Source organism: Bombus vosnesenskii, unplaced genomic scaffold (genome assembly GCF_011952255.1).
Source record: "Bombus vosnesenskii isolate JDL3184/JDL3185 unplaced genomic scaffold, Bvos_JDL3184-5_v1.1 scf7180000014994, whole genome shotgun sequence".
Lineage (NCBI taxonomy): Eukaryota > Metazoa > Arthropoda > Insecta > Hymenoptera > Apidae > Bombus > Bombus vosnesenskii.
This window is the reverse complement of record NW_022883761.1, coordinates 1-10,261: the sequence shown is the minus strand read 5'-3', so window position 1 is coordinate 10,261 and position 10,261 is coordinate 1. Positions and strand designations below refer to the sequence as shown.

General features: G+C 43.7%; 1 pseudogene; it reads right to left on the bottom strand.

Annotated features, from left to right (window-relative positions):
• Positions 1–3,043: 3,043 nt before the first annotated feature.
• Positions 3,044–4,177, bottom strand: LOC117240845 (annotated as a pseudogene).
• Positions 4,178–10,261: the final 6,084 nt, after the last annotated feature.

Genomic DNA, 10,261 nt, shown 5'->3' with positions numbered 1-10,261 from the left:
AACCAGGTGTCGTCGGAGCTCGCCGCCGCTTCCTACTTTGGATGGAAATTTCCGCCGGGTCCACCAGGTTCGAGCGTCGAGCCGAGAAACGAAAACGCGGCACGCTCCATACGAAAGAATCGGATGTACGCGAGAACGTAAACGAAAGGATCTGCTCTCCCGGGAACGAGCACGGCGACTTTCTTCGGAAATTTACAATTTTGATGCGCGGCGTTGCCTAGCGAAGCGATCACGGTGTCGGTGTTCGAGGCGGGCTTTCTCCGCCTTCCGCTCGTATTCCGCGCTCGCGATCGTTCACGGTCCGTCGACCACGTCCGCGAAACTCCCTCGCCACCGCTGTTCGCTTCTCGCGAACGTCCGCGTGCGCGCCCCTTCTTTTCGCAACGTTCCAACCGTCCCGTGCTGTCGCAAAAATTACCTCGTTGCAAAAAGACACCGAGTTTTATCGCGACCAGCGGCAGAACGAAGGAACCGATCCGCCGCGGTGCCTACGTGCTCTGGACGCCGTTAGCGGGCGCTCGCGCGGGCCTGCGTTGTTGTGAATATAATCGGACGAAGAATCTTATTCGATTTAATTTCGCGATGCTAAAGCAAACCGTGTTTCTTCGTCGAAGAAACGCTCGCGGTGCAGAGCAAACAAATTTTCACCAACTTGGATGTTTTCCCCTTATTTTTCCTTTTTTCTCCCCGAGGGACCTTTCGTCGAGAAGACAGCAAGCAACGGCTGTTCATTTTCGCGAATCCAGCGAGGATAATTACGGATAAAATCTTGAGAAACAGTCGCTAAAAAATGACCGGTCCCAAAGAGGGGAAGGATAGAACGGGAAAACGGATGTTCGGGCACGCTAGCGGCCACGGTTTCGCATATATCACCGGAGGTGAAAGAGCGGGAGCAATCGGGCCGAATATCGTATTTAACTCTATCCGGCAAAGATTTATTTATGAAGTCGAGCTAACCACCGACGATACGTTTCCTTAAATCGCAGTGCCGCGTGGATACAAGCCTCCGGTTCCACGATCTGCCACTCCGTGTTCGCGCAGAAAGCGTAGAAAGCGTAGAAAGCGTAGAAAGCGAAGTTTGAAAAATTCGCGCATCTTTGGCGAACGGCGAAACGAACGTGCGGTCGCGGAAAAGAAAACTATTAAAGGAACGAACGAGTAGGTGGATGGGCGAGCAGAAGAACGGGTAGAGAGAGAGAGAGAACAGAACGAACGAATAAATTAACGTTTCGAAGACAACGGGACGAAGACAATGGAACGAAGAGAGTCATCGGGATGTTTGAAACGCTGCGAGGATCTCTGAACTATTTCGCTTCTAACGAGTGAAAGGAAAGGAGAAGCAGCTTGCGCGCTAACTAGACGAGAGAAACGATTGCAACTTTCACGCTAAATAGGAAACGATTTTGCCTAGAATCGCAAACGAACACCGTTTCGATCCTTTAACGGGGGTTGTATCGATCGCGCGACCGGACACCTGCGACTTCAATGGCGAGAAACGAGAAGAGTTGGAGCAACTGCTCCACGAAATTTTTGTAATTCTCGTTTCCAGCGTCTAAATACGCGCGACGGTGCACAACGAAGCGTGCAGGAAGAAAGCCGACAGACGGAATCGCGTCCCCCTTCCGTTTCGGAATACAGCGGTGGCGGTAGAAACGTAACGGCGAGGCAGAAACTGTCGACGAAAGCGCGAAAGATCGCGTCTGATTTTTTCGACGAGCGACGCCTCTCTCTCTCTTTCTTTCTCTTCGCTTGGATTTTACGATGCGCCCGCGCCCTCTTCTCTCTGTCTGTCGAGAGAAGCGGGGGCATAGAGACCGCGCTAAGTCACCTGTAATTTCCGGCCGAGAAATAGCGGGTGGCGCCGCCCATCTTCCGCGAACGGCTTCTTAAGTCTTCTTGACCGTGGCGAGATTTTTCGGACCGCTGGTTGCTTATTTACGATGACGATCGAACTCGTTAACGCACCGAGCACACCGTACACGCCACCAGAATTCCAAATGGCCGCTCTCCGCGGAGCAAGTTAAGCTTTATCGAGCCCGATTGAACTTTGTAGTCGCTCGTGCTCGTCTTTCGTAGCCTGTCTCTCGCGGTGGGTAAATACCGCCCTTACGATCTTTTTCCTTCTCCCGTGTACGCGGCTACGCGATAAATTTGATATTTCGTAGTAGAGCAGCGCCGATCGCGAACAGTAGCGAAGCTTTATCGCTTGCGAATGAACATCGTCGAATGTTTCGGCGTAATACGGTGGCAAGATTTTTCGGCTAATATTCGACGGAAGAAGGAGATGAGACGGATCTAGCACTTGCCAGCTTATTCGACCAATTCGAATCGTATCCGACAAAGGAGATGACCATCGCAACCGACTCCCCGAAAGATACGCAGATGGGAGAAGGCCGAACCCAGTTCTTTACGTTCTTTCGTCTTTAAACGAAAGTTGTCTGAAAGTGATTAGGTTTCTCGTCGTTTAAAGATTCGAGGCCCCTCGCTAGAAAAACGAATTGAACGCGAATGACACCGTTCGAAAGATTCGTCTTTACGAGGCAAGAAACGCCTGGCGTCGGCTTACAAGGATATCGAACTGCGTCAATTATCGTCGGTGTGTCCAGAGGAGCGAAGGTATTTACCGGGCTAGTTGGAGATTCCTCGGTATATGTATTATTGAGCGATCTACGGGTTGATCTGGGACCCAAGGCGATATTGTCGGTATGATTAGGAACGTCAAGGTGCGTTCGTATGTGCCGTCGATGGAGGTGATCGTGGCCGTGATGTAACGTTTCGAGGTTGTCGATAACGTGTTGAGTGTTCCGATTGGGACCTAACGTTTCCGTTGGTTAAGTTTTAGCGAATCAGCGAGTTTTTCGGTGATAAAGTTCATGCTAGAGCCGGTGTGTAGCAGAGCTCTACAACGGAATGGTTGAACTTTATTGTTTAATACGTTGACCTGCGCTGTGACTAACAAATCGTGCTGCAGTGGTTCAGAAGGAAGCGAGGTCAATGAGTCCGTTTTCTGTGGTTCGGACCCTAACAAGGTCGTTTGATGACGTCATTGTTTTCCTTGTCGTCTAGGACTGGACGATATATTTGATCCCGATGCCGTCGTTCGCGATAACCGAGATTCACGTTTCGGTGATGTTCGCGGAGACGATCGGGGAGACGTGGATGCGCGTCTCGAACGATGTGACGATCGCGGGGTCGGTGAACTAGGCGAAGATCGACCGTTGGATGATCGATCGCTCGATGATCGGCTTACACGTGGTCGTGATTTGCTATGACCATGGTCTTGATGTAGGTATGTATGGTGTCGCTGCCTGCAGATGCGACATGAACCGGCGGAGCAATGAGTAATAGCGTGTCCCTTACCTAAACAATTGGTACATAGAGACGCCCTCTTGGCGATTTCAAGGCGTTTTTTAGGCGACTTCGCTTTGACGACGTCACAATTCCATAATTCGTGTTGTCCTTGACAATTCGGACACACCAACGTATTATGTGTAGTTGTGAATGCGTAACTTCGCGGTGCGTTCGATCGCTGACGTTTGTGTTGATCGGGCTCTCATTTTATCACGGTTGATGCTGAACTTGTCCTGTCGCCGTTCGTCCGTGTTTTCAGAAAGCCTACCAGATGCGTATATGACGGCATTTTCTCGTCCGGCAATGTGCGCTGCCATTTGCGAATGATGGCTGAGGGTAGCTTCGATGTGAATAATTTTATAAGAGCGACATTTGAGGTAACTGGTTCACCGAGTTTTTCTAACGCTTGGAGGGTTACCTTGACCGTCTCAAGAAAATCATCTATCGCTTCGGGTGTCTCTTTGGTTATTTTCGGATAGTCAAAAATCAAGTCCCAGTGGCGCATGCAGACTTGACTGTGGCAGTCGAATTTTTCCTTCAGAACGTCAATAGCGATCGAATGATTTAACTCGGTGACATCTAACGGTTGTATGCTTCGCGCGGCCTTTCCGGTCAAAGAGGATCGTAGGTAGTGGGATTTCTGCACGGGTGTAAGTCGCTCGCTTCGATCGATAGTGGATAAGAAGGAGTCGTAAAATGAATGCCAATTTTCGATGGTACCGTCGAAAGTAGGCAGGTGAATTTCAGGGCAGTTTAATTGATGTCGGCTCGGCGACATTGGATGACTCGCAGCCTTGTGATTTCGACGACGATGCTGGTGTATCATCCATGAGAGTGTGTATTCGTATTACCAGATTGTAATATGTGTCGGTTACTTGGGAAACGCGCGCGTCGTCTATCTCCCCTAAATCTTCTAATTCTCTTGTAACAATCGATATTGTTTCCACGTGTCGTCGAGTAGTGCCGTATAGGCCGTTAAATGGGCCTTATTCGCTTGTCTAGATTTTTCGTATTCATCGAGTCGTTTCGATAGAAAGGTAAATCGACCGATTTGAAAGCCTCGTCTCCGATGCAAGGAGGTAAGTTTCTCTGTGTTTTCCATTGGTATAGCAGATTGTGAAAAGAATGCAGTGAACGAGCTTACCTTGTGGTTGCGAGTTTAAATGTTACTCGTCACCGTGTGTGTCTCGTTTAATGTGTAAGACGTGTTCTTACCGAAGTCGACCCTCTAGTTGTTGGCGTGAGGCTGCGTGGTTGCGTTCTTGCGTTTTCAAGAGGGTTATGCCTCTTCAAAACTGATGGTCCCTGGCGCTACTGACTTCACTGGAGTGGTAACGCTTCTGCTGCCGTTTCTATTGGATTCACGTGGCACCGTATGGTAGTGGATGTCACTGGCGTGCACTTTTCACTTGCCACTGTATCCGGCTCGAAGGACCAAATGTTACGACCGTTCGCGGAGAGACGCGGTCGTTAGGAAAACGCTTCAGCGAGAGGCGTAAATATTCGCTACGATTATGTTAATCAACGCCGCGAAATAGTCGTTCCCTGTTTCGGTTAAGATAACAGAGGTCGTTTAATGAATGTAACACTGTATTAACAGGTTTACATAGAATAATATATTTTACAATAATATGATGATTATATTACAGAAATTTGACTCGACTTTGCGGACTCTCTAGATAAATTCGCTTGCTCGTCAGATTTGTCGAAGTGTCACGTTTGACTCGGCAGAAGGAACTGATCGCCCTTCGATTATTCCTTTGTCTCATTTGGAAGACGACCCCCACTATGCTCGGGTCACGCCACCGCTCGCGCCTATGACCACGTATACCTCTTCTTGCGTGAAAATCGTAACGGTCAAAAATCGACGTTTCTAGAGCTCGCTGCTTGGCGACAACTATGCTCTCGTCGATACATTGTATATGATCCGGCGGGCAGATAAGATGGTCCGCCTGCGACCATCCTCTTTAAAAATATGACCTTTATGAACTTAATGTCTCCCAAAAACGAATTTAGCAGAAAGGATTCGACATCTATAACGATCCAATTAGAAACCTTTTCTAGAGACCATTAGAAACGCGTTCTCTATCCAATCCTGGCTGAAACATAATTACTCGCACCCCCAGTAACCCACCTCTAAGTCATTCCAATCAACGTACCATGCAAACACGAATCCAACGCATTCCAGGAATACAAACAACTGCCTGTAGCTGTTTAGCTGTACGCGACGAGTATAATTATTTCGGGTACTCCTCCAGTACAAAACAGACACCCAAACGACATTATTTCAACACAAAAATATTTAAAACAATAGTTATAAAAGCATGATATTTAATACCGCGCTTGACATCAGGTATAATAAAAATAAATTTCTTCAAAAAAATTTCAAGTTAAATCTTAAGCTTTTGTAATTATATAAAACTTGTTCAATTGACAATGAGCAATTTCCATCGTGTTTTGACAACTGACTCATCGTTGATGTATTTCCTCGGAATTGAAAAAGGAATGTGCATAATTTTGTCCTCCGTCAACACTCAAAATATTATCTGCATGCTATACTCAGGGATTCAATTTTATATTACGTTGCCTCATGCTCCATCACTGCTTTCCTACTATCAGTCACTTGAACGGTAATATAAACCAGTCTTCTATTTCCTATACTATTCTGCATACCATTTATCAGGAACAATACATTTTATTTGTTAATCTAATTAGATGCGAAGTTCCTCATTTGTCCTAATATCACTCAATGAATAAGTGAATTGAAATCTGTGAAAATAATGTAAAACCGGAAAATAAGGATAGAAATCTTTTCCCGATTACTTACAATTTATTAATATTAAATTGAATATACAAATATAAATTGGACAGGAAACGATATTTATTTAACGGAAACTAAATGCAATACTCGCATCTATATCAAATAACTTTACAGTTATTTTACCACTCTCGTCACAACGAATCTAACACACACACACACTCTCTCTCTCTCTCTCTCTCTCTAACAACTCTATCAATTCTCACGACTCTACTCTTCGACGACTCGATACCTCTAACGACTCTACTCTTCGACGACTCAATTAGCTCTGATTCTCGCAACACGCACACTTTTCGATTCGCCTTGCGTAGCGAAACCGTCCTTCTTCTAACGTTGTCTATTGTTTCCCTCATACCTATGTAAGAACTACCAACTACGTGCCTTTAGTCACGTAGGCACTCTTAAATGTAAACGAAGCACAGAAACACGACGTACACGGTTTTTCTATTTTCAACCGATTTCTAATTCGAATTACTTTACGATATTACAATAAGTATCTAGTAATACGACTTCCGAACCGACGTAATTATTGCAATGATTGTTAAATTTCAAAACAATTTCCTATCCATGTTAAACATATTACGTATATGTGCATGTCTAGTATTTCGATTAGTTGCTCTACTTGCGGTAGTTCGCCATTCTGGATCATCTAGACTCAACAAAGATGCATTCAATTTACTCCATGCCTTAAAAAGCTCTGTAGCGGCACAAGAGTTAGAATTTGCTTCAAACCAAGTTGTTGTTTTGCTTCGGAATATTTAGAGGTATTGTAAGGAATTATGAACTCCGGCAAAATAATGGCGCCGCTACATGTAACCGTAAAACAAGACGAATTTGTATCTTTGACCTTCTTCTGACGATTATGAATAAACGAACGTGAGCGCAAACGATTCAGTATAAACTGTGACTAAACGTCTGTATAAATATCGTTTCGCGACAAGATCTGTTTTAAATACACTAACGAGTACACATTTTGGTAGTCTCATTATTCGATCCCCTACAGCTCTTATTAAGGAAGATAGAGGCCTGTGACAGTATTCAGCTTGGTAAACTTTGAACAGAGCATATTGATAAGCCAGAGTAACTAACATACAACCTTTTTTTTCTTTTTTCTTTTTTACGTGGAGAAATCCTCATGGACACTCCGCTGTTGCAGTAATTGCGTAACAGCAGAGTAGTGTCGGACTCTTACCGACTAAAACTCCACGATGACCGCCCGACGCGTATGACAGAGGTGCTCCAGGATTCTCTAATGAATTAACTTCAGTTGCACCCCCTTCACTCGTTCTCTAGTTCTAGCCAGTCCTAATATTTCCTGACCATTGAATTGGCGTTAGGAGGGGCCATTACCCCTAGCGCTGTCTCTCCTTATTGATATTCACCGGAGGCTTGTCTTGTGTGCTTCGACAACTCGCATACAACCTGGTGGTACAAGCTATGGAAAAACTTCCCCGGACATGAGAAAACACATTTGCCCAGATAACGTACGAAAGGTATTAGAGCCCACCAAATAAGATTTGCTACAATTTGCTGTAGTACGTCACAATAAGCCTATGAGTTTCGCGCGTCAGACGAGTTTCGAATTAGTTGATGCTTGGATGTTCAAGATACGGAAGCGCGGAGAGATGATACGTTTATGTACAACTTGATCATGGTGCAACCCATTCGTCAGCCAGAAAACTTCATGCACGATTTCCTAAAAAGAAACACATTTCCCCCCTTCCTTATGCCGTACCAATCCTCTCTCGTCGCTCCTTATCTCATACACAGACAGGCCAAATAATGTTGCCGATGACCGCCAACGGCCTGGGTTCATGTACGGGTCTCTTGCCTGCGACAGAAATTTGTTATGTGTAGTATGCGGGGCAGAAAAGCACTTTTGCCATTAATATGAACTAGAAGATTGCAGAAAAATTGTAAACATTTTCCAAATTTTATTAATTTCATTTCATTTCTTAAAGTCTACAAACTGTTAATCAACATTAAGCAAATATACAAAATCTTGACGTACAGAATAATGGAGCGAATATTAGAAACGATACTACTAAATCTACAAGCTAAAATGTACTATACAAATTTTCTTTAAACTATAAGACATGCAAAGTATATATTTCTGCAAATAAAAAATATCGGATCAAACACTCTTCGAACATACTTCGAACGCTCATTATTACGTATATTACCAAACCAATGCATACAATATAATATATAAACTAAGCCAACGAAAGGCGCAGAGACTGGAGAACATGGGGTCCCCGAGCGTGTAGTACGCTTCAGCATCGTTGCGAACACCAACTCCCTCCGCTTGTCCCAATGCCATCTCGAACGGTGAGACTGCAAACAGAAAATATCCATATATACATCAAGATAGTAATGCAATTTCTATTCTTGCAGCACCGACGTAATACACGGTGCTCTGTAATCGCTCGAGATTCCATATAGTTGTTGAAATCTCTACGCATTAGGTAGATAAAACGTTGCGAGAAATCCTCTTGTCACAGTTAGGTCTTCCAAACCTGATCGCTTGCATTTTTCCCGCTACTTCAGCGTTGTAACGTTACTTTTATTTCTGCCAACTTAGGCACGACATCGTCTAAACTGCCCCATTCAGGACACGATGGCTCCTCCCGGGGATTCTGTTGAGACGATCCCGAATTTTCCGTGTCCTCACCATTGTAGAGCTCATAATTTGTATAATATACCTTCTTCTTCAAGCATTGTTTTTTAAATTTCTGCCATTTTGAAGCTGCTGATAATCGCCGGATGCGTAAATCATTTTTAGCTTTGGAAAGAGCGCACGTCAGCATTGTTTCAATCCGTAAATCGCGTCTGCGCTTTCGGCGACACTTTGATCTTTTGCGGCGAACTTCGTCAATCCAAGTTAGTAACCGTTCAGTTTCTGGCTTGTCGGCGTTAGTTTTCGAAAGTCCCTTCTTTGTCCTCGCCATGCTTTTTCAATTATTTCACCTAATTATTGAGTAAGTAAAAAGTATACCAACCTGTATCCGGCTCCTGTTTGTTGTAGAACAATACAGAAGAGATTCACACAACTGCACACAAAGGATTTGAAACCACCGAGCAAAACACCCTCCTCACAGCACAGTCGTAAGATGACTAAGGGAAGTCTACGCTGCGCGTCTGAAGTCCGCTGTCTATACCCCTCCTCTGTCTTTATGACGTAGTCTTACGCGCGAAAATGGAAACTAGTTCCGTGTAAAATCTTACGTTGGCCTTACATTCTCAGAAATTTTGAAAAATTCTTTAATCCATTTAATTTTTAAATATATGTGCGACAATTTTAATGCTAAATTTTATATATTTTGTACATTATATTAAAATTCTTCATTTACAGGAAATAATCAATAGCGGATTGTTGAGGTTGTTCGGTGTGTAAACAGAGAAAACACGTGGATAAATTGTAAGGTAGAAAATATATTTAAATAGAAGTGTAATAAGTAAAAATGCAATTTGAGCTGGTCCAGATCCGCACGCTAGCTGTGTTACCTAATAACTGAAAAACCCCGAAGCCAACGTCGCCTGTTTACTGTTTATGGCCTGACTTCGTCGCAGTCTTTTGTCTACACGCTGTCGACGGCTTCAGTGCTTGAGAAAATTAAAAAAGACCAGATGTAGAGTTTTCTTAGAAGTGGTAACCACTTCAACACTATATAACGTAATACGTTATAACGTTATACTATATAACGTAATACGTTATTACGTTTTCTGTGTAACGTAATAAAAAGACCAGATGTAGAGTTTTCTTAGAAGTGGTAACCACTTCAACACTATATAACGTAATACGTTGTAACGTTATACTATATAACGTAATACGTTATAACGTTATACTATATAACGTAATACGTTATAACGTTATACTATATAACGTAATACGTTATTACGTTTTCTGTGTAACGTAATACGTTCTAAAATTATACTATATAGCGTAATAAGTGATAACGTTACACTATATAACGTAATACGTTATAACTTAATTCGAAGTAATGTCATAAGTTATAAAGTTAGACTGTATAACGTAATGCGGTGTAACGTTATACCATATAACGTAATACGTTATAACGTTATACTCTTTAA